The sequence below is a fragment of the Sciurus carolinensis genome, chromosome 1 (assembly GCF_902686445.1).
Source record: "Sciurus carolinensis chromosome 1, mSciCar1.2, whole genome shotgun sequence".
NCBI lineage: Eukaryota > Metazoa > Chordata > Mammalia > Rodentia > Sciuridae > Sciurus > Sciurus carolinensis.
In genome coordinates, this window is record NC_062213.1 from 81,142,791 (window position 1) to 81,170,169 (window position 27,379).

A 27,379-nucleotide genomic window follows, 5' to 3' on the forward strand; every position below is an offset into this window, starting at 1 on the left:
TGGGTGTGTCTGAGGGAGTGTTGGGAGAGGAAAGCAGGATCTCACTGTGGGTGAAAAAGGAGTTACGTAGTATAGAAATAAGTCAAGATTAAGGAACCAGTGCAAAGTATGTCTTAAGGGATGCATTAGACAAGGCTGTCAGATTTGGCTTTTTTCAAGGGAAGAGCTTAGGTTCATCCTCTGTGATCTTGAAACCCAAGACTCCACTAAGGAAGTGGATTTATATCTCTAATAATCCTAGATCTAGTCCAGGCTTATTCCAAGGCCCACCTCTAAACAAAAAATGGCCCTCTAGAAGTTGAGGAAAAGACTCCTGTGTAGGATTAGAATGTTTAAAAATGAAATGGTTCAAGTTTGTTTAATTGTGTGATCACAAACCTATAAGCTGAATAGGATCTTAGAAATCCTAATCTAGTCTTTTCCTAACAGCTAAAAATTAGGCAGAAAGATCATATTACACATGCAGCAAATTCAAGAATTCAACTTCCAGGATTTCAAGATTTCAAGTCTAGTATTATCTACTGAAATATGAAAAATGGTCTAATTTTTGCTGGAAACAGGAATTTCCAAAGATACCTGAAAGTATACAACTTCATCTAATTGAGGCAGTGCTTAAAATGCTAAATGAAGAACTGTATTTCTTTTTAGTTGAATTAAAATTGGACAATTTAAACATGATTAAAGGCAGTATATGATATTAGAAAAGTATGGTTTTTAAAAATAATCTTACCACTAAATATTTAAATAAATCTTGTGACTAACATTAAGTCAACATTTAAAAATGTTTGAAGGAGTCTAGCTTACAGTGACCCCTGGTGTTATTCTGAAAAACATACAGCATGCTAATTCATCCCTTTTTGGATTGGAAATTGAACCCAAGGGGTGCTCTACCACAAAGCTGCAGTCCCACAGTTTTTATTTTTTTTTGTCTATTTCCTTACCAATGTGTTAAGAATCAGGTGGATGGGGTAGCATTTTGAACTAGAATTTCTTCTCTAATCAGGCTTTGCCATCAACTTGCTGTGTAGTGAGACCATGCCTGAGGAACTGTCAGGTTGTATATAACTCTAAAGTAGATCACCACCATGTAGGTAGCCTGGGACCCTTAGATAAACCCTGCAGTGGTAAAGGAGCACATGGCTCAGTCAGAATAAAGAGCATGCGCCCAGTGTAGTGGTGCATGCCTATAATTCCAGCTACCCAGGAGGCTGACTTCGAGACTCACAAGATCGAGGGCAGACTGGGCAATTTAGGGAGACCCTGTCAAAAAATAAAAAACAAGAAGGGGGGATGTATCTCAGTGGAAGAGTGCCCCTGGTTTCAATTCTCAGTACCAAAAATAAATAATAATACACACACACACACACACACATACATGGGTTTTCTTACACTCTAATTCTGCATATCATTAAATGTTTAGACTTTTTACTTAAATATTATGCTGTTTTAAGTATCTGTTAACACATGTGGCTCTAGTTCATAGATTCCTTAAAAAAATTACTGCATGCCATTGGAGTGTATAAATATTCTATCATTTACTTATCCACATACTTACTGATGGACAATTAGGCTTATCTTTGACACTAACACTTTTTTGGGGTGGAGGATGTCCACTGGGAACTGAAACCTGGGCCATGTTACCACTGAGCTATATCTTAGCTCAGGGTCTCCCTACATTGCCCAGGCTGGCCTTGAACTTAAAATCCTCCTGCCTCAGTCTCCAGAGCCACTCAGATTACATTTGTATGCCACTGTGCCCAGCAATACTGTGTTTTAAAAGCTCAAGCTCGGCCCTGGTATGCAGAGATGAACTAGGTATATTCTCTAGTCACAAGTTACAACATGTTTGAGATAAGCATAAAGGGATTATGGGCTGTGAGGAGAAAGATACTACATGTATATAATACAATTAGTTATGATCACAATATGGGAGAATAGATAAAGCACCTTGTCAGAGTGCCTGGTTCATGACAGATGTTTGTTGAGTGAATAAACTAGCAAATCAATGAGTTGGAAACTGCAAGGCATGCCAAATATCTGGGTGTGGACTGTAGTTAATATGCTTACTACTAACTGCAGTGTCTTGGGGAAAAGAGTTGCTGTACAAGGAAAACCCCAATCTTGGTTGTCATTTCAAGAACTGAGAGGTAAATGGAATTATTGGAAAGAATAGTCTTTCATTGCTTTTAAATTCTGGTTACTTTTTCATAATTTAGAGCCTCAATCACTAGTTAGTCAAAGAAACAGCATACATCAAGCCTGATGTTTCTACTTAGAAATGTAAACAGCACCTCCTCAGTCACCTTTTCAATTGCAGAGAAGCTCCAGCTAGTTAAAGGACACCATACCCTGTCCATATTTACACTGAGTGAAGAATAAATTTGGCCAGGTTGCTTTGTTAAAATACCAATAATTTAAACCTCAGTTTCAAGTTCATATAGTATAAAAAGATGCAGTTTCATTTAAAAGTACCCCACTGTCCACTGGGGATTTAAGGAGGAGTGGGGTGGGGGACGATGGGTGGGGTGCTCTACCACTGAGCTACCTCCCCAGACCCTTTATTTTTTATTTTGAGACAGGATCTTGCTAAGTTGAAGTTCTTGCTAAATTTGAGGCTGCCTTGAACTTAAGATCCTATTGCCTCAGCCTCCCAAGCCTCTTCTGGGATTACAGGCATTACAGGTACATGCCACCACACTGGGATCTTGTTTGGTTTTTGAGTAGTAAAAATTATCCATGCTGAGAATTTTACTTTGATGTGGGAGTTTCTTTACCTTTTTATTTCCTTGTGCTATTGAGAATTTTAAAAGTTGAGATTTAAAAAAAGAAAAGAACCAGCTACTGGAGAGACTGAGACAAGAGGATCATTCAAATCCACAAGTTCAAAATCAGCCTTGGAAACATAGCAAGACCATATTTCAAACAAAACCAAGACTGAGTTTCAGTTTTCTCACATAAAATTGCAGTTTGCTGATAGGTAAATAAGGTATAGAAGGCAATGGAGAATACTTTGCTCTGTGTCTAAGGGGGATCAGAACAAGGCACAGCTTAAGCTATGGAGCATTTGAAGAATTAAAAATTCCTGTTTGGTAGCTCATGTCCCTAATCACAGTGACTAGAGATTCAGGTAGGAAGATCACAAGTTTAAGGGCAACCTCAGTAACTTAGTGAGAGCCTGTCTCATAATAAAGAATAAAAAGGACTGAGGATGTAAGTTCAATGGTAAAGTGTCCTGGGGTTCAATCCCTAGTATCAATAAATAAATAAATAGTCACTACTTGGCAACTTCTTTCAAATGTGTGGTAAGAACAGATAACAAATTACAAATCTTAGCCTACTGCCAAATACACACCAAGAAAATAAAAGCAGAATATGACAAATATAACTAATTAATCTTGTTTCAGAGATTGGCAGTTTTTCCTTCTGGCCCCACTATCTAATTTCCATATCTCATCTTAAATTCCTGAGCTTTTATCATGCCAACTCCTGTATCTCTTTTCCATCTTGTGTATTTTATCTTCTTTCCCTGAATCAGTGATGTTCTAGCATTTTAGACACCTGGTACAGATTTTTCTTTTAGATAGGGGTAAAACATTTCTTAAAAATTATTTTTGATTAACATGTTAATTATACATACTAATGGGGTTCAATGTAATGTTTCCACACATACAAAAACTGCTTACTGATCAAATCCAACATCCCTTTAATTACCCTCTCTACATTCCCACACCTTTCGTGATCACTATTAATCACTATTCTATTTGGGTGCACTTTTGGAAGTGGTGTACTAGTGATTAAATCCAGGGGTTTTTTTACCACTGAGCTATATCCCTAGTTCTTTTTGTTTATTGGTTTTGAGTCAGGGTTCTGTTAATTTGCTGAGGGGCTTAATAAATTGCTGAGGCTGGCCTTGCACTGGGATTTCAGGCCTTGGGTACTGCACATTAGGCTCAAGTCCATTTTTTTTTTTTAGCTGCCACGTATGAGAGTACATGGTTTATTTTACTAAGCATGACCTCCAATTCTATTTATTTTGCTGCAAATGACAAGATATCATTCTTTTTCATGACCAATACTCCACTATTTATACATACCACATTTTATTTATCCATTTATTTGCTTATGGGCAGGTAGACTAACTCCCTTATAGCTATTGTGAATAAAGACAAAATAAACGTCGGTGTGCGGGTATCTCTGGTTTACCCATGTCATTTCCTTTGGTATATTCCCAGAAGTGGGAAATCTGGATCATATGGCAGATCAATTGTTAAGTTTTTTGAAAAACTTCCATACTATTTTCCATAATGACTTTTACATTTCACCAAGAATGTTTAAGAGTTCTTTTTCTCTACATCCTAACATTTAGATTTTATAATAGCCATTGTAAATGGGGCAAGATTGGATCTCACTAGTCAATTTGCACTTCCCTGATAGCAATGATATTTAGCATTTTTCCAAAATGTTGGCCATTTGTATTTCACCTTTTAAGAAGTGCCTATTCAGATCATTTGCTCATTTTTAAAATGGGATTACTTGCATTTTTTTTCTTTTTAACCATCAACAGCATTTTATTTGGGAAGTTGCTGTGTATTACATAGGTATTAACTTCCTCTCATCCCTATTCCTCCCCTAAAACCCAGAAAGAATTTTTTTTAATGTACAAAAATCTCTCATCTGATTTCTCTAACATCTTAAGTTAAAAAACTTAGATGGTACTTTTCCTTGAGAGCACAGCTCTGAAGGAGAATGCAGTCTATCCTTGTGCTCACTACAGACTTCTGGGGAAAAAATGGTCAATGCCTCTGCTTCCTTCTAAAAAAATCCTTTCTCAATTATTAAACATTATCATCCCTCACTTGGCACCCTTTTAGAAACTTGATTGTTGGATGCATTTTTCATTTGGCAAAAATTCAATATGGCTTTGCGTGGGATGTTTAAGCATCAGAAACAGTGTTGATGCTCTGGTTTTGAGAGGGAAAATATAGAGACATACATGTTCCCTGGAAGAACAGGGAGACTTAGGAGTCTAAGATGGGGTGTGCAGAGTTAATGAGGCTGATAGACACTACTTGGTTTTGAATTCTGTGGCTGTCAGCTACCAGAGACTGCAGTGTAGGCCAGAATCTCTCCAGGAACAAGTTTTTTAGGCTCTGTAAGATGACACAGTTTGCTTCACTTTGTTCCAAGTGTATCAGAGCAGACATGCACATCAAGGAGAAATATGGGTCGTCCACAGTGGGCAGTAACCTGTAAATAAACATATACAGGCATTTCTGCGAATGCCCTGTCAGCCTAGGCATTAGGCAAAGAAAAAAGAAGCATCCTGTTAAAGTATATTCCATCTCTAACTCACCCAAGACCCCAAGCTTCCTTAGAGCCAACAGATTCAAGGCCAAAATGAAGTTGAGTTACATGTCACTCTTAGTCATCTGGAAGCTGGTTTGCTGAGGCCCCTGCAGAAGACTTGGGTATGCCCACGAGGGCAGCAAGTCTACCCGGAAGGGTATACCTTAATGATCCTCACATCGTCCACAGGGCGGTCCTGGAAGTTTGTTTCCACCATTCCCACTCGATTCACCATTCCTACGCCCTGGCACACTCGGCCAAAAATGGTGTGTTTGCCATCGAGCCACTGGGTGGGAGCAAGGGTCACAAAGAACTGGCTGCCATTGGTGTCTGGCCCTGTATTGGCCATTGCAAGAATTCCGGCCCCAGTGAACTTCAGGTCTGGATAAGTTCATCTTCAAACTGTTTGCCATAGATAGATGCACCACCTTGACCTGTCCCTGTTGGGTCACCACCCTGGATCATGAAATCTTTGATGATTCTATGGAATTTGGTGCCATTGTAGTAACCTCGACGAGACAGTTCAGCAAAGTTCTATCAGGTCTTGGGAGCATGCTTCCAGTATAGCTCCAGCACAGTGATTCCCATGCTGGTCTCCAAGTAAATGTTGGGCGGCTGCCTGGAGTCTGGGGAATGGCAGCCTTAACGAAGCCGTCGGAATCCTCTTATAGCAAGTGCTACTTCCGGTGATTTGCAGGGGACCCGCTGCTGCTGCGCACACTTCCGGTCCCCAATGTTCAACCCTTTCGATCCCAGGCGAAGGGGACAAAGAGAAGGAAGAACTTTTCTCGGATTACTTGCATTTTTTGAGGTCTTCATATATTCTGAATATTAACTCAGTGTCTTAGGTAGTTGGCAAATATTTCCTCCCATTCTGTAGGTTGTTTTTTCACTGATTGCATTCTTTGCTGCATAGCTTTTTATCGACTCTAATCCCATTTGTCAATTTTTGCTTATTTCCTGTTTTTGGCCGTCCTGTTGTAACAGGAACTCTTTAAAATGGGAGATTTAGAGGAGGATCCAGGACTGATGCTATTTTTACCCTTGCCTTATTCTGGGTTATTTCTCCAGTTTATCTCAGGTTCCAGGAACACTGACTTGAGCTTTTCAGGCAGATCATCTCATGATGGGAACCCAACTGTCCCTTCCAGCAGTTACAATTTCCTAGGCAGCAAAACCCCAGAACTGACCTAGGGTAATGGTTAACTAGACTACAGTTTGATCAAGATTGCTTGACTTTGCATACTTCTTATCCCTCTCCTTACTGCCCAGTACTGCTTTTGTCTTTCCTCTGTATGAACATGGAGCTCTTATCAGTACATTCAACGACAGGATTTAGGACACTAAGCTACATCCCTTCTTTTTACTTTTTGTTTTCAGACAAAGTCCTGCTAAATTACTAAGATTACAGGTCTTTGCTACTGCACTTGGCTCAGGTCTACTTTTTTTTTTTTTTTTTTTTTTTTTTTTTTTAAAAGCTGACACATATGAGAGAATCTACAATACCCAGTTCTTCTTGGAATGGCCACACTCAAATAATTTCTTTCCTACTTTACCACCACTCATTCCTCTGGTCTCTTGAGGTAGCAGGTGGCCAACTCTGGTCTGTTGGGACTCTGCAGCACCAACCTCCCAATAGATCAGATATGGGGCATGTGCCAGCTTTCAATTTTAAAGATATTTACATTTTGTAATAATTTCATACATGTGAACTAAATTTTACACTTACCAAATTGTTCCAGAGAATGACAAAATGAGATGGTAAAATGGGATTGTGTCAAAAGCCCATGGATACCTTAAGTACAGGGACAGAATAGGGGCTGGTGGAGAATAGGTATAGGTATAAACAGTTACAGATTGCATGGCAGAAGAGTAAGGGAGTTCTTTACTCATAAATTCTATTTTCTCAGTGATATAGGAAGTGAGACTATTTACCAAGGAGAGAACTGGGAAGTAGTAGCAATTAGGGATTCAAGAATAGTACAATTTGATGGAGAAGAGGATGAAAGAATGGGCTACTAAGGAAACATAACATACAATGGTGATGTACGATTAGAATCCAGGTTTCCAGACATTCAATTCTGTGTTTTTTTACAGTTTTTGCAGTAGTGGGAATTAGACCCAGGCATGTTCTAATATTGAGCTACCTCCCAGTCCTTTTTAAAATTTTGACACAGGATCTTCCTAAGTTGCAGAGGTTAGCCTTGAACTTGCAATGTTCCTGCTTCAGGTTCCTGAATCTCTGGGTCACTGGCATTACAAGTATAAGCCACCAAGCCCTGTGTCACTTTAAATAAACCATATTAATAATGAATGACAGGCAGAGATGTACATCTTTAATCCCAGCTACTTGGGAAGCTGAAAAAGAACTGTCACAAGTTGGAGGGTGGCCCAGTGGTAGAGTACTGGTCTAGCATGTACAGGGCCCTGGATCCAATTGCCAGTACTGGAAGAAAAAAACAAAATGACAACTGGGAAAAGAATATTGCATGCATTGGACATCAGGTAGGACTGACTAAAACAAAAGGGATCATCTGAAAAAAACATAATAAAAACTGATGTTACCAAAATAAACAAATAAGCAACTTGGGTAAAAATCTCTAATTGTGTATGATAAACAAAAGAAGCCATTTTAAGTTACAAAAGATGATACATTTTTCAAAGATGTAGTTGTAAAAATGCAGAAAGTATACACACAAAGGGAAAAAAATCACTTAATTTTTATTTTGTATGTATTTAAAAAGTTTTGGTAGGCTTCATTACATACATTTTTATCATATTGCTTTTGTACAAACATTAAAATACATTCAAAGAATGATCAACAAGCATTTCCTTAAAGAAATCATAAAGAACTAAGGTCACAGCTGAGTACAGTGGTGCATCCTTGTAATCTCAGTGACTTGGGAGGCCGAGGCAGGAGGATCTCAAGTTAGAGGCCAACCTCAGTAATTCGGTTAGGCACTAAGCAACTTAGTGAGACCCTGTCTCAAAATAAAAATAAAATAAAAAGTGTTAGGGTGTGGCTCAGTGGTTCAACATCCATGGATTCAATCAATCCCTGACACTAAAAAAAAAAAAAAAAAAATTAACTTGAAGGAAATACAGTGAATTAGTAATAACCTCTCCATGCCTCAGTTCTTCACCTGTAAAACTGGAAATAACTTACAGAATCTGGGTAGGGCTGTTAGGATAACAAAACAGGTTTATAAATCTAAAACGCACATTTGGCATGTAAGACACATTGGAAAGTGTTTTATAAGCTTCAGTAAAGTTTCTTTTCTTTTTTTTAAAATAACCACACCTCCCACTATTGAGATGCAATCAAAATAGCAAGGTACAATTAAGGACAGAAAAAATAAAAAAAAAGCAAAGAATCTTGAGATCTGGGGCCGTGTCATTAAATCAAATATATTTTGAACTATTAGGTGGTGGTAAAATGAACAGTGGGTCAAGACTAGTATGGGGGGACATGGGGGGAAAAGAATGGAAAATATCAGTCACAAGCAGCAAGTATTTTTCTTCTGAAACATTTCATTACTATAGAGGCCTATCTGTGTGTACTTGGTTATATGCTGAAAGTATTCTGTAATGTAGATTTCAAAGAAGTTTGTAGTCTAGAAAGCACCTGGATGTCGGTTTGACATCTGTATCTATTGATTGGTTTATTTCTCCTTAAGGCATTCCAGAAATAGTGTCAGCTCTACTTTGGTGGGGAAAAAAAAAAAAAACAACTGCAGGTGGGGTGGAGGGACTGGGGATTGAATCAAGGGATGCTCTCCTACTGAGTTATATCTCTCCAGTCCTTTTTTATTTTTGAGACAAGCTCTAAGTTACTGAGAGTCTTGCTAAGTTGCTGAGGCTGGCCTTGGAGTTTGTGATTCTCCTGCCTTAGCTTATTGAGTTGCTGGGATTATAGGCATTCAACATCATGTCCAGCTGACTGTGGGACACTTTGCTAAACGCTTAAAGAAAAACAGGAACCGAATAAAATATGATGCTAAGGAGATATCTCTTTCAATGTGTAAAATGTTTGTAAATGTTTTGTCTCAACCTATTGCTTTTTTTGAAACACTTCTTGTAGTGTTTTTGCAGCATTAGAAACAGTGTTGCTCACTAGCTTTTCAACTTCATCACTAGCTTTGAAGAGAGTCATGCATAAGTTAACTATCATCATTATCATTAATATGTGTGAGTACCAACAGACCAACTGCGTAGGGCAGCTTTAAGGTACTGTAAATAGTACTGAAAATATTAACTTAATAATCATAGTGTTCACAGCCTCTTAATAGCACAAGATCACGTACACCAAATTAGTTCTGATTTTAAAAACAAAGTCTGAAACAGTATATCTTGTTAACCCCTTTAAAAATGGACAATTATGATTCATACTTTGAATAAAGCGAAATTATGACTTGTGACTGCTGCTTTGAACATAACCTGAAAGAAAATGAATGTAACGACACCACATTCTAAGATAAATATCTAATGCATATGCCAAATGAAATCACAAATCAGAGAGAGTTGGCAAAATTATTATGTATATTGTGATCTTCCTAATCTGAATGTACTTTTATAAAGGATTAGTGCCACATAAACTTGCCTCTGCAAATTTTGTTAACAGTCCCCTGAATTAGCCTTTGAGGTATTTGAAGGCAGGAATTTGCCATAGTAACTTACTTAGTGGCCTTCAATATAAATATCTGTAGAACTTATTACATTCTACAATTTTGTGGGGTAACCAGAGATTGAACCCAGGGTGCTTAACCACTGATACATTTCCCCTGCCCTTTTTCTTTTCTTTTTTTTTTTTTTTTTTTTTGAGAAGGTCTCACCAAGTTGCTTAGAGCCTCCTATGTTGCTGAGGCTGGCTTTGAACCTGTGGATCCTCTTGCCTCAGTCTCTCAAGCTGCTGGGATTATAGATGTGGTCACCACACTGGGCTCAATAAATATTTTTGTCACCTACAGCAAGCTCTCCAAAATGTTCTAGGAATTTTTTTTTTTTTTTTAGTTGTTGACAGACCTTTATTTATTTTATATATTAATATGCGGTGCTAAGGACTGAACCCAGTGCCTCACACATGCTCAGCAAGTGTGCTATCCCTGAGCCACAACCCCAGACCACTAGGAATTTAAAATAATAATGCATAAGTCCCATCAGGTGTGGTGGCACATGCCTGTAATCCTAGTTACTTGGGGAGGCTGAGATAGGAGGATCACAAGTTCAAGGCCACCTAGGCAAGTTAGCAAGACCTTACCTTGTCTTAAAATCAAAATAAAAAGGGTTGGTGATGTAGTTCAGTGGTGTACGCTTGCCATGCATATAGGAGGCCCTGAGTTCCATCACCAATGTTGGATGTGGGGGAATTTAAATTTTCATAAATTAAAAGGAGATAAAAAATTTGCAGATGTGTGATATGCAACAGTAGGATTGGTGATTACCACACTCTCTAGAGGTCAGAAGTTGCTAATGCCCAAGCTGTTTTGAAGGATGATTCAGAAAGTGAGTAAGTGGGCAAGAACATTCCTGGATAGGCAAATTTACATAAGGCATGCATAAAAGAAAAAGATGCCAGGAGATACAATTGGAGAGATGGACTGGGATCTAATCATGGCAAGTTTTGTGTGCCATGTTCAGATGTTTAAATTGCATCTAGTATACAAAACCAAGTGAAGATTGTTAGGAAGGAGAGGCAGGATTACATTGGTCTTGGATGAAATAAATAATGGAGACTAGTAGTGGGTCAGTACAGGTATGAATTGAGAACTTGAATAAGATGTGTCACTGCCAACAAATGCTTATTAACAGAATGTACAACACTGTAAACCCAAGTATTAGGGAAACTTTTAAAAAGAGCTTATAATCAGCAAGGTTTAGGTATTCAAAAGATTAAATGTGAGTTTCTTAGGAATTGCAGCATGTCAGGGAAAGACACTTCCAACACTGAAATTAAGACCTAAAGGAAAAATAAAATTTTAAAACTCTGAACTGATTTGAAGTACTTAGGGTGTTTATCAGTGGACCCTAAATAATCCCTCCATAATCCTTCTAAAGGAACTGCTTATTTTGCCCTCCCTAAAATTATACCAAAACATCTAATAATGACTAATTAGAAAAATATTTATACAAAGATGCCTAGTGTCTTTCTTCTCATCTTACCCAGTACCCTATCTTTGCATTATTCAGTGTGTTACAATTACCTAAAAACTTGGAAGAGAACCAAATAAATGGACAAGGATATAGGAGCACCCAGGACAGATATAGAACAAAAGGAGATACAGCTCCTAAGGGAAGGGGGAGATATACAGACTGAAACAATGGCAAATAACTTAGTTCACAAAAAGTTTCAGCACTCTTCATTCAGTTATGTGAGGCTGCCTTCCTTGTTAAGGATGGGAAAGGGCAGAGGGCATTCAATGGGCTTAGTATGAAGGAAATTAAACGTGGACAGGTGACTTATACTTTGGACACATGCACTATTTTTTCAAATATTTTTAGTTGTAGATGGACACAATACCTTTATTTTTATGTGGTGCTGAGGATCGAACCCAGGGCCACACACATGCAAGGCAAGTGCTCTACCACTGAGCTACAATCCCAGCCCCACACACACTATTAGTAACATATTTCCCCTAGATATTCACACATCTATAATAGAATTAATGTTAACACATTTAACACATTTTCACTTATCCCTAGGAAACAATGTCAGACACATACAATGTAAACATTTATAATTTATAATGGAGGTGTAAAATAAGGTATTAATCAATCATTTCTGGTAATTTCTTACCAATCGTATGGCTAAGAGAAAATTAAGACTAACTGCCAGGTGGGGTGGTACACATTTGTAATTCCAGCAGCTCAGTAGGCTTAGGCAGGAGGATCAGGAGTTCAAAGTCAGCCTCAGCAACAGTGAGGCACTAAGCAAATCACTGAGACCCTGTCTCTGAATAAAATACAAAAAAGGGCTGGGGATGTGGCTCAGTGGTTGAGTGCCCCTGAGTTCAATCCCCGGTACTCCTTCCCCTCCCCCTCAAAAAAGAATGATTATTTTTTTTTTTCAAAGAAATCAGACAGACCAGTAAAACATTTTATTATTTAACAGACTGTCATAGGTATAATACTTTCACATACTAAGTTGGACTGTATTTACAATGATGAATGTCACTGATAACCTAAGAGGAAAAACAAGTACCAATATGTTCTTTAGAGGTTTTATATTGTTGTTTCCCATGGTAGATATCTGGTCAAAATCCTCCTTACCGTATATTTTCTGTATGCTGATTACTATGCTGTGCCTGATTTCTTCAGACTTGTCAGTTTACACCTTTCCCTAAGGCATAATAACAATTTAGTGCTTAATCTTCATTGCTGCTCTATTTTGCTGGAGTGGTAAGATACAATTCTAGCTTAAAAAAACTTAACCAGCAATATGACACGCCAAAGATTATAAAGAGATACCTCTGCAGACAATATTTTCTATGTAGGCAACGCAAATTTAAAAACAATGGTAAACACTGCCTGGCTTAATCAACTTTCAGAAAACCGGTCAGTGTGATGGAAACTGAGAATCACTAATGCATACCAGTCAGTGGTTCTCAGTATCCACCATACATGTGAAGGACAGCAAATCTTGCTTAGTTTGGTGTTCTTTTGCTGCTCATTTTTGCAAAGACAACTCTAAAGATCTAGTGACTTAAAGGTCTCACCTCTGAACTTTTATTTCAACCAGATATTACAGGAATTTTAAAAAGTATTATAAAATTATTCTACGTACAACATTCGTTCTTCAGATTTTAAAACTCGAGCTCTGTGGCTTCAAGTCATTGCTTGAGGCTGATGAACTTCACAGAGGCATGAATTCCCCTGAAACTGTCTCCCATACATGAGTGTTCACACTAACCTACTGGAGAACTCAAGTATTTATAAAGCTGAAAACCGGTGGTGGTGGCGTTTAAAATTTTATTCCGATAGACCTAACGTTAATTCTCTCTGGAATGTTTTCTTTGCTTTACCTGGTCTGAACAGAACTATGCCACACCACCCTTGAGAAAGCACTAGGGGCACTTGCCAAGCTGCCTGCAGTTCCAGCGGTTGGGAGTCCTGGGGGCAGAATTGCCAGACAAGGGCTCAGACCTCCAGATAACCTCATCCTGTCGCCTTGATCCCATCCTAGGGCTATCCGGAACCACAAATCCTGGGTGGTCTCGCTCCCTGCCCTCCATAGGTTGAGGAAAAGAACTTATTTTCGCTGGGGTAGATCCAAATTTTGACAGGGTCTCCCTAGCCCGGGCCTCCTCGCTGTACCAAGGAAGGTCAAACTCACCTTGGGGAAGTCCGCGCCGGGACGGCGACTAGCACACCCCAGCAAAATCTTCCCAGGTCAGGGCAGGACACCCAAGTCCAACGCAACCAGAGACCGAGCCGCCCCTTTCCCGGCAGCCTACAGACTTCCGGTCCTGCGCAAAAGTTAATCTGCGCCGCCGGGTGCGCCCCTCCCCCGCAGCTGGCCGTTTCCCGGCATGCTCCGCGGAGGAAGAGTCGGAGTCGACAATAACAAACCCAGCCGCGGCCGTGTCCGCGGCCCTGCCAAGCCCTCGGCGCTGCTTCGGGGTCCTCCAGTCGCCCGGGCCCCTCGGCTCTGACTGGCCGCGGCCCCTTGATTCCCGGCCCTCTAACCAGAGCCGAGGGGCCTGACTGCGTCCTTCTCCGCCCTGACCCCTCCCTTCTACCCGTAGTTCGGGGCCGCGGCGGGCGGGCGCCCGGGACACCGGCGGTTGTGTCGGTTGGCAGTGCCGAATGGGCGGTTGGTAGCCGCCGCCAAGGACGAGGCGGCGGCGGAAGATGGTGCCGGGGGCCGCCGGCTGTGCTGTTGCCGCCGGCGGAGGAGAAGGCGCTGCCAGGTAAGTGTCGCCGCCGCCCGCGTCCCCTTCCCCCATCTGGACACCACGGCCGCGCGGCGGTCTCTGGCACTATGGGCCAGTGGCACTTGGATCCTGGCCGGTCCGCGTGCGGATGTGTTCACCCCGGGGCCGACGTCCGGACCCGGCAGGTGTTGCACAGCGGCCGCCCTCCCCGCACGTCAGCTCTCGTGGAGACAAAAGCGGTTCAAGTCGATGCCCCACCGGGCTGCGGAGTATATGGGTCTGCCTGTGGCTTCCTCAGCTGAGGTCCCCAGGGCCACTTCCCGAGAGCGCTGCTGTTCAATACCTGGTGGAATTGCGGGAGTGGCCGAGGGCAAGAGAAGCCCGAACCCACCGGGATGCAGCCTCACCCAGGTCACCGTTGCCAGTGCTCTGCCCTAGAGGTGTGTTGGGCTAAAGAAACCAGAGAGTGGGGTTGGGTCGAGGCCAAACGAAGCGCAGTATGGGAGGAACCTAGAGATGAGGTCTTTGTCCCGACCCCCCGGAGTGCAAGGATCGGTGTAAAGTTACTCCTAGGAATGACTCAGCCTCCACCCGCCTCACTGATAGATTTGGGATGGGGTGTGCGTGCGGGTTTCACAACTTCTTTGGTAAATACAAAAATACATTTACTTACAGAAGTGGCCGCTTCTGAGTGAAGTAGCAATAGTTTCTTCCGCCGGCCAGTGGATGTGCTGTGTTTTCTGTTTATGGTTTCGTAATCTAGGCTTTTCCGTTCTGACTCCCAAGTGTGGTCATACCATGAAGTGGTATAGGTAGGCCTGGGTGCCAAGGAACACTAATGTGCTCACCATTAATAAAGTCACTACAAGACATATTAATGTTCTCGAGTCTGCTGTAAACATTAAAGAGTGCCCGTTTTGCTAACCTTTTTTTAGTGTAGTTTAGAAGTTTTTGTATTGATAGGGCTAGTGTCATTTATGTGAAGGTTTGAAAAGTTAGAAATCTTAAGACTTTTAAAAAGGCTTAAATGTGTGTTTAATCAAAAATGTTATTGGGCTGGAGTTGTAGGTCAGTGGTAGAGCGCTTCCCTAGCACATGTGAGGCACTGGGCTTGATCCTCAGCACCACATAAAAATAAATAAATAAAATAAAGGTATTGTGTCCATCTACAGCTAAAATTTTTTTTATAAAAAAAAATTTTAATGTACTTTGATAAATGATTTAAAAAAAAAGAGTCCTTGCACTTCTGGTTAAAAATGGTGAGAAGTGAAGGGACCTCTGAAGAAAGTGACTGATTTTATTATTTGGGTTATTGGATGTATAAGGGGACCATTGCTAGGGGTGTGAAACTACTTTCTGTATTTAGTGTTAACAGCATGATCTGAATGAACATTTTTTCTCAGTAATAATGCCTGTCTCTTTTACCATCTATCATTGGGTACCAAAACCTAGATAGTTTTATTTAATGTATGCTTTTGGAAATTTGATATGGACTTAGGCCATGTTTTATTTTTTTCATGCTGTGTGTTTCTTCATTTATTTAGATACTGGAAGTTAAATCCAAGTATGTTTTACCACTGAGCTACATCCCAAGCCCTTTTTCTTTTTTCTTTTGAGACAGGGTCTCACCGAGTTGCTTAGGACCTCACTAGGTTGCTGACACTGGTCTTGAACTTGCTATTCTCCTGCCTCAGCCTGTGGAGTTCCTGGAATTGCAGGCTTGTGGCACTACACCTGACTTTTGGCTTCATTTTAAAATCATTTAGTCTGTTTTAAATCTTTAATGTTAATCAAATTGAATAGTATTTTTGGGCCTGATCCTTTCTGTTACTGGATGTCAGTAAAGACAATTAAACAGTACTCTTGGTTTTAAAAGTTTTTCTGACCCTTGCTCATAAACAACAGGTCAGAATGTATAGCAGATTGATTTTACAAATTAAATTCATGAAGGCCATAAATGCAGAGGACACAGACACAGACCTCTGTTTTGTTTTGCCTTTTTTTTTTTTTTTTTTTTTGAGTACAGGGGATCCAACCCAGGGCCTCTCACATGCTAGGCAAGCGCTTTACCATGGAGCCACATCCAAGCCCCAAGATCTCTTTTGAATGCCACAATGTTGAACTTAAATTATATGTAAGTTTGAAAGTTTTTTTTTTTTAATTTGGCCTCTAATTTAGAGATTCACATTTAGCGTGTGTTTGAGGACTCTATGCTTTACCTTGTACATGTATATCATTTATTTTGTTATTATTTTAGTATTGGGGGTTGAACCCAGTACCATTGAGCCACATCCACAGTGCCCCACCTCCTTTAATACCTCTTTTTTTTTTTTTTTTATTAAATATATTGAGGTAGGGACACGACAAGTTATTTAAGGCTTTGCTAAATTGCAGAGGCTGATCTTATTTGTGATCCTCCTGTGTCAGCCTTCTGAGTGGCTGGGATTATTTTATTTTTTTAAAGAAGGGCTAGTAAATTTTTTTTATTTGGGTAATTATATTCTTTCACTCCATTTACACTTTTCTTTGTCAGAAACACTGGCAATTTCTTTGCACCAGTATTCAGGATCTTCAAGTGAAAATCTAGCAATTCCTTTACACCAGTATTCATGATCTTCACAAACATTCATGATCCTTTTGTTATTTACTTACCACAGTGAGATGACTGAATTATTAACTCTGGAATATTAGAATTTTTAATGGGCTCTGAAACAATAGCACTGAAACAAGAAGAATTTTTAAGAATTTCCTTTCGAAAAAACTGGAGTCATGTATAAAAACAACTAGGGGCATTATTGGAAATTGGTATAACTTCTGTAGGGTTTAGAAGGATATTTTGGAAAGAAAAGCATAAGGTAACATGGATAAGTCTCTTCTCTCTTTAAAAATGTCCTAGCCATTTCAGAGTTTTGACATGTACTTATTATGTACTTACTAGGTTCTGCTCTAGAAGCTGGGATGCAGCAGTGAACAAACTCAAATGCCTGTCTTCATTAAAAATAAAATGAGCAGTACAATAATTGCTAAGGAGAAAAGGCAGGAATGGAGAATGGATTTGAAACTGTAGATACGGTGGCCTCAAAGTCCTGGCTAATTGACTTTTGATTAAAGACCCAAGAGAATTAAGGGGGCTAGATGCTTGTCTGTCTGGGCAAAGGAACATTTTGACAGAAGGAACAGTAAGTGTGAAGGCTTGGGACATTCAAGGCATATACAAGGAAAAATGAAGAGGTTACTGAAGGTGAACTGGCATGAGTGAGGGGGAAGAGTAGAAAAATGGAATTGTATAGATAATCAAGTCATAGTAAGGAAACTATAATATACTCTAATGCTGCATGTGTAAAGGCTCAGAGGTGAGTTCCAGTAAACCCAGCAAGACTGGGAAAGCAGTGAAATCAAATTCCTTCCTTCCTGGAATTCCTGTAGCACACAACTTGAGGGACTAGTTGTGAATGTACATGTGTATTTATAGGCAATAGCAAATCATTGGAAAATTTAAAGATGTAAAATGACATATGTAGATTGCTTTGAGGTGGTAGGATGGATAGAAGACTACAATAGCAGATTGTGGAATTCTAGGTTAAAGAGTTTGTATTCACTGTCAGATAAAAGAATGTAAACATTATTGCATTTTCTTGATTCTTCATATTGAACTTAGGAAGCCTGACTTGGACCTCCATTGTCCATGAGAGAATGACCTTTCTTTCCATCCCTCTGTACAGTTAAGGTTCTTATAAATCAATTTTTGCAAGTACATGCAGTACTTGGGTGCTAATAGCATCCTTTCTTCTGTTGGTTAGTTTTGCTCTCACAGCTATTCAGTGAGGATTGTGGAATAACAATTTTTCCTCCATTCATGGATTTTGCTTTTTCAAGGTTTTATGCTTTATTGGTTTGTAATTATGCTAGAATATTGAAATAATTGATTCACTTACTTTGTTACTGACTTGATTATCCACGTCTTTCTCTTCATATTCTATACCTAATCATTGATAGTAACTGCCCAGCACATTGGTTGAAATCTTAATTCAGTACCATACTGTTTATTTCCACTGCCTTTGGTAACTGTTTACTGAAGATGACAGATTTGTACATGCTTCTTTTTGGAAGGCAGGGGGAGTTCTGGGGATTTAACCCAGGGGTGCTCACCCCTTTAGCCACATCTCCAGCCCTTTTTATTTATTTTGAGATGGATATCACTAAGTTCCTTAGGGTCTTGCTAAATTGTTGAGGCTGATCTCTAACTTGGAATTCTCCTGTCCCAGCCTCTTGTGTTGCTGGGATTATAGGTGTGCACTATTGTGCCTGGCAGCACATGCTTTTTAATATTGCTATTTACAGGTAGTCATGGTTTAATACAAACTAATTTTAATATTTGTCATTAGGTAATTTAAAATTTTTTTACTTCCAATATATATTATAAAACATGCAACCAGTTTATTTTCACTAAAGTCATACATTTTATTTTTTTAGGAAAGGACACAAATGGATAGTATATGTTTATTTGTACCAATGCACATAGATTTGTATGTGATTATGCAGTTCAAACAAGGTTCATAGACATATGTATAATGTCATCTCACTATTATGAAACCAAATAAATCTGTGTGCCTATGTCTCCTGTATACTTAGGGAATAAATCTGAGGGGTAAACTCTAAACTTTTTCATTTTCGTTGTAAAATTTATTTCTGGGCTGCTATTTTTGCCTTCCTGTTTGCTGCCTTTGGGCACAAACTTCGGAACGCTACTGCCATTTTTTTGGTGCTGTCCTTACAGGGGACTGCTTGTCTAGTTGCAGACATATATTTAGGAGAACCTAGAACTTTTTGAAGATGGTTTTCTTTTGGAGAATGTGAGGAAGATGTGTGATTTATTCTTATTTTTCCTCCTCTTTTCCTGTTGGCAGAGAAAAGATAGTGTCAGATGGGAATACATCTTTTTTGGAGAGGCTAGCACCCAGTTTTCAGTCCTTGGGCAACCTAATCACTCCATTTGTGGCTGATATTATTTTTGTTGATGCTGTAGCCATGCCTTCAGTTACACAGAATTGCTAAGAATTGAAGTTGGCTGAGTTAGAACACTGGCAAAATTATTCTGATTTGTCTTTTCTTTAGAAAGCATTCAGTTTGCCTTCTCTGGTAACATCCACATCTCATGTGTTTTACCTAACTTGAAAGCAACTTTAAGGTATTTGTAGTCCTAGCCCCTAGTACAATGTCTGACATCCTTAGAAACACCCAAAATATTGGGTGAATAATGAATGAATGTTTAGTTTTGAAGGTCAGAATTTATCTTCAGAGTTTTCCCCTTTTCATCTCTTAATATGAAGGTGCTAATTCTAAGCCTTGACTACATTAGAATAGTTTGCAGTAGGCTGGAATGATTGACTAGTCATCATGTTTGTAATCTCTCAATATTAATCTCCAGTTGCTAAATTGGATTGACTGTGTTTCATGAGATACCTTCTGCTTCTTTTATGTATGGGTATGTAAGTCCAGTTGTTACTTTTATACAACTGGAAATAAATGTAATGGTGTCCATCATTGTTAAAATATACCTTCCCTTCTTCCTCTCACTTAAAGCCAAGAGAAGGATTTAGGAAGAACAAATTGTCCTTTCATAATGTGATTTTTTTTTTGAACCCACATAATTCATACTATGTTATAAATATACCTAGTTAGGAGCTCTGTAAATTGAGAGAAGGGAAAAATGAACACCGTAGCTCACCTGTGACAGGCAACACTTCACAGAAATGATAATAGGACTTTAAAATTTAGAGAAACAGAGATGGGAATTTTATCTGGCAGGAATACATAGAGTGAAAATAGGTTTCATGTACGGACTACTTGTAGTAGAAAGATGGTAATTATGAAGTCATTGAATACTGAAGTTTAACTAGACCCGTAATTGGCACCATTTTTGAAATTTTTAGTATTTTCCTGGCACTGAATTCTGAAGTACATTATTGCTATCTCACCTATTCTGTAAAAGGTGTGCTTTCAGCTTATAGATCATAATGATGTGTAGAGGTTATCTGAACCTCATTGGGATAGATAGGATTTAAATGTAGGTAAATCTTATTCCAAGGACTACTACCATTTTTATGTTATTCAGCCTATATCAGAGTTGGCATTTTCACATACTCAGAGGGGTTGGCAGATGATGAAATTAAGTGAAATCATCTGGATACTGAGCCAGAGGTTGTAGGAAAGGTACCTTCAAAGAAACTGCAGCATTTTGGGCCATTTGTACCTTTCTATAGGCAGTTGGAAGGCTCTCTAGGGAAGATAGTTGAGGAGGGAAGCAGCCTGTCTGTAATGGATTGATTAATTGATCCATTGCAGTACTGGGGATTTAACCCCAGTGGTGCTCTACTGCTGAGCTATGTCCCTAGCCGTTTTTATTTTTAATTTTGAAACAAAGTCTTAAGTTGCCCAGGTTGGACTTGAACTTGCAATCATAATGCCTGGGCCCCCGGAGACATCTCCCAAGACACTGGGATCACAGGTATGTCCCTGGCTTGATTCCAGTTTAACTTTCTCTTTTTTTTATTTTTTTATTTATTATTTATTGTAAACAAATGGGATACATCTTGTTTCTCTGTACATGAAGTAGAGGCATACCATTTTTGTAATCATACATTTACATAGGGTAATGGTGTTTGTTTCATTCTGTTATTTTTTTCCTTCCCCCCACCCCTTCTACCCTCTTTTCCCTCTATACAGTCCCTCTTTCCTCCATTCTTGCCCTCCTCCAACCCCCCATTATGTGTCATCATCCGCTTATCAGTGAGATCATTCGTCCTTTGGTTTTTTAAGATTGGCTTATCTCACTTAGCATGATATTCTCTAATTTCATCCATTTGCCTGCAAATGCCATAATTTTATTATTCTTTATGGATGAGTAATATTCCATTGTTTATATATACACCACAGTTTCTTTATCCATTCATCAATTGAAGGACATCTAGGTTGGTTCCACAATCTGGCTATTGTAAATTGAGCAGCTATGGACATTGATGTGACTGCATCACTGTAGTATGCTGATTTTAAGTCCTTTGGGTATAGGCCGAGGAGTGGGTTAGCTGGGTCAAATGGTGGTTCCATTCCAAGTTTTCTAAGGAATCTCCACACTGCTTTCCAGAGTGTTTGCACTAATTTGCAACCCCACCAGCAATGTATGAGTGTACCTTTTTCCCCCGCATCCCCTCCAGCACCTGTTGTTGCTTGTATTCTTGATAATCGCCATTCTAATTGGGGTGAGATGGAATCCTAGGGTAGTTTTTATTTGCATTTCTTTTTTCTTTTCTTTTTTTTTTAATTTTTGTGGTGCTGGGGATTGAACCCAGGGCTTTGTGCTTGCAAGGCAAGCACTCTATCAACTGAGCTACCTCCCCAGCCCTGCATTTCTCTTATGACTAGAGATGTTGAACATTTTTTTCATATATCTGTTGATTGCTTGTAGAGCTTCTTCTGTGAAGTGTCTTCATTTCCTTAGTTCATTTGTTGATTGGGTTATTTATATTCTTGGTGTAGAGTTTTTTATTCCATGAAATAGAAGAAGAGGGAATCCTTTCAAACTCATTCTATGAAGCCAATATCACCCTGATACCTAAACCAGAGAGAGACACATTGAGGAAAGAAAATTTCAGACCAATATTCTTAATGAATGTCAACGTAAAAATTCTCAGCAAAATTTTAGCAAATCGCATACAAAAATATCTTAAAAGATAGTGCACCACGATCAAGTGGGTTTTATCCCAGGGATGCAAGGTTGGTTCAACATTCGGAAATCAATAAATGTAATTCACCATGTCAGCAGACTTATAAAGTCAAGAGTGACATGATTATTTCAATAGATGCAGAAAAAGCATTTGATAAAATACAGCATCCCTTCATGCTCAAAACACTAGAAAAAATAGGGAACGTTCCTTAACATTGTAAAGACCATCTATGCTAAGCCCATGGCCAGTATCATTCTAAATGGTGAAAAACTGAAAACATTCCCCCTAAAAACTGGAACAAGGCAGGGATGCCCTCTTTCACCACTTCTATTCAGCATTGTCCTTGAAACTCTAGCCAAAGCAATTAGACAAACCAAAGAAATTAAAGGGATACGAATAGGAAAAGATGAACTCAAACTATCCCTATTTACTGATGACATGATTATATATTTAGAGGAACCAGGAAATTCTACCACAAAACTTTTAGAACTCATAGTGAATTCAGTAAAGTAGCAGGATATAAGATCAATGCTCATAAATCTAATGCATTTTTATACATAAGTGATGAATCTTCAGAAAGAGGAGTTAGGAAACTACCCCATTCACAATAGCCTCGAAAAAAAAAAAATACTTGGGAATCAATCTCACAAAAGAGGTGAAAGATCTCTACAATGAGAACTACAGAACACTAAAGAAAGAAATTAAAGAAAACCTTAGAAGATGGAAAGATCTCCCATGTTCTTGGATAGGAAGAATTAATATTGTCAAAATGACCATACTACCAAAAGTGCTATAGAGATTCAATGCAATTCCAATTAAAATCCCAATGATGTACCTTACAGAAATAGAACAAGCAATCATGAAATTCATCTGGAAGAATAAGAAACCCAGAATAGCTAAAGCAATCCTTAGCAGGAAGAGTGAAGCAGGGGTATCACAATACCAGACATTCAACTCTACTACAAAGCAATAGTAACAAAAACGGCATGGTATTAGTACTAAAATAGACAGATCAGTGGTACAGAATAGAGGACACGGACACAAACCCAAATAAATGCAATTTTCTCACACTAGACAAAGGTGCCAAAAATATGCAATGAAGATAGCCTGTTCAACAAATGGTGCTAGGAAAACTGGAAATCCATATGCAGCAGAATGAAACTAAACCCCTATCTCTCACCCTGCACAAAACTCAAAATGGATCAAGGACCTTGGAATCAGACCAAAGAGCCTGCATCTTATAGAAGAAAAAGTAGGTCCAAATCTTCAACATGTCAGCTTAGTATCAGACTTCTTAACAGGACTCCATAGCACAAGAAATAAAAGCAAGAATCAATAAGTGGGATAGATTCAAACTAAAAAGCTTTCTCTCAGCAAAGGAAACTATCAGCAATGTGAAGAGAGAACCTACAGAGTGGGAGAAAATCTTTGCCACTTATACTTCAGATAGAGCACTAATTTCCAGAATATATAAAGAATCCAGTTTCACTTCCAACATTAGTATATCTCTCCCCACACTCACACCCCCAGCATTGGGAATTGAATCCAGAGGTGCTCTTAGCACTGAGTTACATCCCCAGCCCCCAAGGACAGGGATTTTAAAGGCAGAGAGAATTTGCAGGCTTTTTTACTTTAATAAGGGTATGACATGGGGAAATGAGGGTTTAGTTATAAAGGAAAATATGGATAGGATTTAGACAGAAAACATTAGGGGTAGCAGAACGATAGTTTTGTGTACAGTGAAGTTAGGGAATAGTTTTAAACAAAAAGCACTTAATTGAAATCTGGGTTTGTTGAGTTGGGGGTGTAGCTTCTTCTCAGCATGCTGTGTGTTCTAACCAGCATCAAAGTGTTGGGGGAGGAATTTAGATACTTTATTAAGGGTAACTGGGATTTACAATTGGAAATATTTCATATCAGGTAGCACTAGTCCTGACCTCATGACAAGAATCTGGATTCCTTAATGACTTTAGCTAATGCTTGTATTGTACATTATAGTTTGCACAACTCTTCCATATATGTGTACATTATTCTTTAGCGCCTCAAAAATCATCCTATGAGATAGGTAATTCTTTTTTAATTTTCTTTGCAAGGGTTGGTTCTCAGGGATTGAACCTAGGACCCCTTCACCATTGAGCCACATCTCCAGCCCTTTTTGGGACAGTCTTTCTAAGTTGCTCAGGTTCTCACTAAGTTGCTGGCCCTGAACTTGATCCTCCTGCCTCAGCATCCCTGGTCCTGAGGATTATAGATTTGTGCCCTCTGAGAAAAGTCATTTCTTTCCTTTTTATAATTAAATTAAAACTTGTTAGATGGATTCAATCAAGATTACATAATTAGTAGGAATATTACTTCAGTGTAGGTCTTTTGATTCCACATCTTAATTCTTTTCATAATTCTAGTCTCCTTGAGTGTACATCAAGATAACAGTTGGAGAAATGAGCAGGTATTTAGGATGGGGTGAGGCAGAACTCCACTGGGATCTCACATAGAAGGCCTAAATGAGGAAAACTGGTAGGGAACTTTGTCTTGCACTCTTGGTTTAGGGCAAAAAATGAAGGTTACTGTGTAATGAGTAATAGAGTTTTCCCTTAGTTTTCTTTCTAAAAGTGGAAACAAGTGTGTTTGTTTTCCCCCTCTTGATTATTTGTGATTTTTTTTTTTTTTTAAAGGAAGTCAGAGAATGTGAAAGTCTGACACCTAGAGATATAACCAGTGTTGAAAAGGTTGGTGTTAAATAGTTCTAGATTTTTTGAACCCAGGGTACAGGGCACTTAAACACTGAACCACATCCCCAGCCGCCCTCCCACACACACCTTTTTTTTTTTTGGTACCCATGAGTGAACCCAGGGGCACTCAACACTAGGCCACATTCTGAGACCTTTTTTGTACTTTAGAGACAGGGTTTCACTGAGTTGCTTAGGGCCTGTCTGAGGCTGGCTTTGAACTCAGGCTCCTCCTGCCTCAGCCTCCTAAGTAGCTGGGATTACAAACGTGTGTCTCTGTGCCCAGCTCCCTGGCCCTTTTTATTTTTTATTTTGACACATGGCCTCACTAAGTTGGTGAGGCTGGCTTTGAGCTTGGAATCCTCCTACTTCAGCCTCCTGAGCTACAGGGATTACAGGTGTGTGCCACCATACCTGGCAAGTAGTTGAAGACTTTTTTTTTTTTTTTTTTTGTGGTACTGGGGATCGAACTCAGGACCTTGTGCTTTCAAGGCAAGCACTCTACCAGCTGAGCTATCTCCCCAGCCCTGAAGACTTTTTTAATGCTTGTGTACACACATATATGTTCCCCCCCTTGCATTAGTTATAAAATAAACGTAGTATTCACAACCTGAAATCATGTGATATGAGTTATATTTATGTAACCAACACCTTAATGTGGTAGTCAGTTTCCTAATTTTTTATTGTTAATGATAAAGGTGTAACAAAATTAATGGGTTTATAGACCTTTGTACACTTGTCTTATTTACTTTTCCATTGTATTCAGAGGTAGAATTTCCAGTTTTTACATTTTTGATACACATTGCTGATTAAATCTTTTTAAAAATTATACCAATTTATATTCTTGTCAGAGGTGTGCAGACTATTATCTATCTTGTCAACACTTGGTAGCATTTTAATCATTAGTGATATTACAAAGGATAAAAAAATGATATCCTGTGTATACATTAGTTCTCACTTTTAAGTGAGCATATGCATTCAGACAGTTTTAGTTTTCTTCGTGTAATGGATTGCCATTTGTCATAATACTATTGCTTGAAAAAATTTACTCTTTTCCACCCTTTTGAAAGTTGTACCTTTATTGTATATCTCTGTGTATCTAAATATATGACTGGATCTGTTCTGTTTGGTATGTTGTCTGTTCATTAATGTTTTACAATCTCAGAGCATTAACTGCTGTGAGTTTAAAAATATGATAGATATTCTCTCTTGTGATGTCTCAGTACAATTTATATAGTAGACAATATAGTTTTTTCTCAATGAACAGACACTAAGGACAGTGGGCAGAAGGCCAAATAGTTACATGATTTAATTAGGAAAAATTTTTATATAAAATGAGTATCATTTCAGATTTTGGGAAATGTTGGTGAAAAGTAATATAGTTGACCCTCCATACCCATGGGTCTACAAATTTAACTAACCTCAGATTAAAAACACTCAAAAAAATTGTTTGTACTAAATGTACAAACTTTTCTAGCCATCACTGTGAAACAATTCAGTATAACAACTATTTATATCATTTACATTGTGTTACGTATTATAATAATCTAGAGGTGTCTTAAAGTTTATAGGAAGATGCTTGTTTGTACATTACAAGCAAATATTACACCCTTTATTTTGTAAGGTACTTTCTGCAGATTTTGGTATCTGGAGTATCCTGAGACTAGCCCCTTGTAGAATATGGGATGACTGTATTTATAATACTTAACTACTGGGCTTATATATAAAGTCAAAGAGTTTTAATTTTTCATTCCTTCATCTGCACTTGATTTTATGCTAATACCTGGTAATTGTGTACAATAAATTTACTTCTAGGTCATGTAGATTTAACCCACTTATGGAATTCAATAGATTTTACTTAAATGAAGGGAAAATGTGCATAACGCGCAATCTCAAAGTTACAAGTTCATAAGAGGATTAACTTTTTAATGAGTGTTTTCTTAAAAGAAGCCAGTGTTTTAAACTTATCCTGTAGAGTTTCAGTGATGTATGTTGATCAGTGAGGGAAAATTGTATTTCTGATTGGATTTTGATTTTACATATTCCTTTGTTTTTTAGAATGATATCTTCTTTATTTAAATTCTTGGCTGTTTCTTCCCTTTGCATACCACCATTCATAGTATTTAATATATTACATTATGTTATGGAGTTCATTTTCTGCAATGAGGTTTTGGAAGTTCTACAGAGAGCATGTACTTTTTATCTCTGGTCACTGTAAGACAATTTTTAATTTAGTATTTTTTCAATGACCATACATTTGAACTGGTTTAGTATATAATCTTACTGTATGGCATTTTTGGAACATTGAAGGAATCATCTAGTGTACCCCTTTCCTTGTTTGGATGAAGAAACAGATATGGAGAAATGAAGAAACAGATATGGAGAAATAATTTGCTGTCAGGGTCACAGGAGTAAAGCTCTGAAGCCAGGACCCAAGCCCAGATCTCTTACTTCTGCCTGATTATCTTTTATTTGAGGCTAACCAAATATGTGCTTAGTTACTTATATCCCTTTTTGCTTAGCCATTAACAGTTTTCTATAAAGGAGAAAATTCAGTTTTGTTGGATCATCTATTCTAATAGCTACTCTGGATTCTTCTTTGATCCACTGACTTTCTACTTTCATAGTTTTGGTTCTTGTTTTAGTCCTTACCCACGGTGTTTGCCTCAACCACTTATTGACTTTCCAGTATTTCTGGGTATTATGTTACATA

General features: G+C 38.6%; 1 protein-coding gene and 1 pseudogene across 2 annotated transcripts in view; one reads left to right on the top strand and one right to left on the bottom strand.

The window, feature by feature from the left end:
• LOC124984442 (peptidyl-prolyl cis-trans isomerase-like 1) overlaps positions 1–7,475 on the bottom strand; it is a 59,838-nt pseudogene extending 52,363 nt beyond the window's left edge.
• Positions 7,476–13,872: 6,397 nt separating this feature from the next.
• Positions 13,873–27,379, top strand: part of Rb1cc1 (RB1 inducible coiled-coil 1) — a 72,950-nt gene continuing 59,443 nt past the window's right edge. For both annotated transcript variants that reach the window (XM_047564419.1, XM_047564427.1), the window contains exon 1: positions 13,873–14,252. The gene's annotated coding sequence lies outside the window, so the exon portion shown is untranslated. The remainder of the gene's footprint in view (positions 14,253–27,379) is intronic.